This window comes from Zonotrichia leucophrys, unplaced genomic scaffold, assembly GCF_028769735.1.
Source record: "Zonotrichia leucophrys gambelii isolate GWCS_2022_RI unplaced genomic scaffold, RI_Zleu_2.0 Scaffold_642_28778, whole genome shotgun sequence".
Lineage (NCBI taxonomy): Eukaryota > Metazoa > Chordata > Aves > Passeriformes > Passerellidae > Zonotrichia > Zonotrichia leucophrys.
The window spans coordinates 25459-28310 of record NW_026992847.1 but is presented as its reverse complement, the minus strand read 5'-3'; positions in this window follow the sequence as shown (position 1 = coordinate 28310).

The window sequence follows — 2852 nt, the reverse complement described above, 5'->3', positions numbered from 1 at the left end:
AGCACTCTGTGAAAGACCCTCAGTGGTGGCTGGTAGAAGTAGAAAATTTAGCAATTTGAGAGCATGAATTAAATTGGTGATATAAATGGGGAGGGATTGTAGTATATGATAGAGATAATTCATGCTATTAATGTATAAAATATTGTAAAATCCACACTATGTCTTTTGACCATCCTGGCCAGGAGCAGTGTCTTATTCATATCTAGTTCCTGGAGGTTCGTTGAGATAAATATTGGGGTTTTAACGTAAGAATAGAAGTTTCCAGGCCGATAATCACCGGCTTCCCTGGGTCGCCGGGTCCACCTAAGAGCAATTATCACCTTGATGATTACATCTACCACGATGATCGACAGCGCCACCCTGATGCATGTGAATGCTGACTTCCCCAAAGTCGACTGACAACATTGAGACACTTGGACGGAGTCTTTGTCTACCTCTGCACATGTAAAGCCACGGTTCTGCATGTGAAGAGACACAAAGGACATTTGGTCATTTCTGCCTCAGGAAGAATAAACTGTATAAGAACTTGCTGCGCGAAGCATCATTCATGAACAGGGGGAGACTCTGACATTCGGAGGTCAGATCCGTGTTCACCCAGCGCCGATCCCGGGCTCGACGCTGACCCTTGGCTGAGGTGGTTTCGATGACCAAACTTCAGTCTCACAGACAAATTAATAAATCTTTGCTAAATTTTCTTAAAAGTTTGGCTCTCAATTTGATCATTTAAAATGGGATGGAACAGCACAGACTGCTGAAAAGATTCCAACTGGTCTCAGGGCCCAGAGAAAGCCAAAACTGTTAAACTTGGTATTTGGTAGTCCAAGTCTGTATAAAAAAATGCTCTAAAATGTCAGCTTTCAAGAAAATGTCCTAGGTTGATGTTTCCTGTGCTGGTGAGAATCTTTTAAACCCAGATCTCCTGACCTCTCTGTTGTTGCAGTTCCATGGACGGAGGCTGTTGTCTCTTACCCCCTGCCATGGGCAGGCTGGTGTTCATCCATCTACAGGACAGCAGGGCCCCATCCCACACCACTGGGACTTGGGAAGGCAAAATCCATCACTCCAAATGTCACCCTTTGCTCCTTCTTGCCAGACTGGGGTTTGCTGTGGGTTGCAGCAGGAAAAGGGAAAACCCTGTGACATTTTGGGGCAGATGGAACCAAGGAAACCCCTGTGACACTGTGGGGCCTGATGGAACCAAGGGTACTTTGTGACACAGAGGGGCCACATGGAGCCAAATATCCATTGGGACAGTTTGGGATCTCATGGAACCCATTGTTCATTGCGACAATGCGGATCCAAGGAGACCATGGTGTTGCTCATTGTTTATGCAAAGCTTTTGCATTAATCATGGAATCATGGAGCCCATTGTGACACAATGGGGCCCCGTGGAACCAAGGGGCCATAGTGACACTTGGAATTAAGGATACCACTGTTGAGTACAGAACCTCATGGAACCAAAAGTCCATTGCCACAGAGCAAGGCCTCATGGAACCATGGAGTGCAAAAGTCTAAAACATTTTCTGCACAGTTCTGCCTTGGGTAAGGGAAATATTATTGTGGCAACTTGGTCTTGGCACACAACTGAGGAGTGTGTATGTTTTCAGTGGGGAAATTCAGGAGTTTGAGATTGCTTAAAAAAATACACAAAGGGAAAACCCCTCTTGAGTGCAGCCAGCTCTGCAAGCACATCAGGTCCCAGGGGAGTGAGGACAGACAGGATGGGGCTGGGCAATGTGGAGCAAGATTGTCCACATTGGGTCAGAGCTCAAGGCACAGCTTCTGTGAGCAGGCCAGAGCTGCTGAGGAGAGACCCTGGATCAATATCAATCACAGAATGCTGCAATTGTCTCTGCTCCAAAGAGAGCAGTAATGAAATACACCCTTTAAAATAGGAGTGCATTTTTTTAAAAGCTCTTTGAAATATTTCTCCATAACTGGAGTAGGAAACCTAGAAACCTAGGAGAGCCAAGGACACTGTTGCTGCTTCAGGCCCAAAAAGTGCAAACAGTGAATTGAGCAGAGCAGACTGGGAGGATGGGTCTTCACAACCTGAAGCTGTAATTGCACAATTAACCCCAATGTGGAAATGGACCCAAGCTTATAAAAGTGTGAAAATGTGTGACCCATTGTCCATCTTGAGTGTACCCTCTGCCGGGCTCTTGTACTGCCCCAGGTGTATCCTTTGAAGGCCTTTGAATAAATCCCTACTTTATTCCTGTAACACTGTCCAGCCTCTGTTCTAGGCAGCCTCTCAAGGCATCAAGGCCTGGCTGGCTGGGACACCTGGGGGCCACCGGACACGTCCAGCTGACCCTGGCATATTGAGAGCTGCTGCTCATCAGCCCCTGGAGCACTGGGGCTCTGGGCTCTGCTTCCTGTGGACAGTACTGTCCTTCTCCTCCAGGTGTCCATGGCCAAAATCAGGATTCCTCCTCCAGATTTCCATATATGCAAAGTTTGTTCCCAGATGAATCTTCCAGGACTGACAGATCCGGCTGGCTTTGCCACCCAGGGGCCACCTCTCATCTGCCTTTGAAACACTGGGACCATGTGCTTTTCTTTCTTTAGGGAAAAAAAGCATCTTTTACATCCAGGCACCCATGGCCAAAGTTGGGAATCCACCTCCAGAATTCCCTGTATCCAAGGATTTCTCCCAGACAAATGCTTCCAGGAGAATCAGGTCTGGCTGGCCTTGGTTTCTGAAGAGCTGGTTCTCATCTGCCTTTGAGGCACTGGGGCTCTGTGCTTTCCATCCTAAGGAAAAGAATTCTTCTTCCTGTCCAGGTGCCCACAGCCAAAACTGAGATTCCACCTCCAAAATTCCCTACATCCAAGGATTTCCCCCAGAT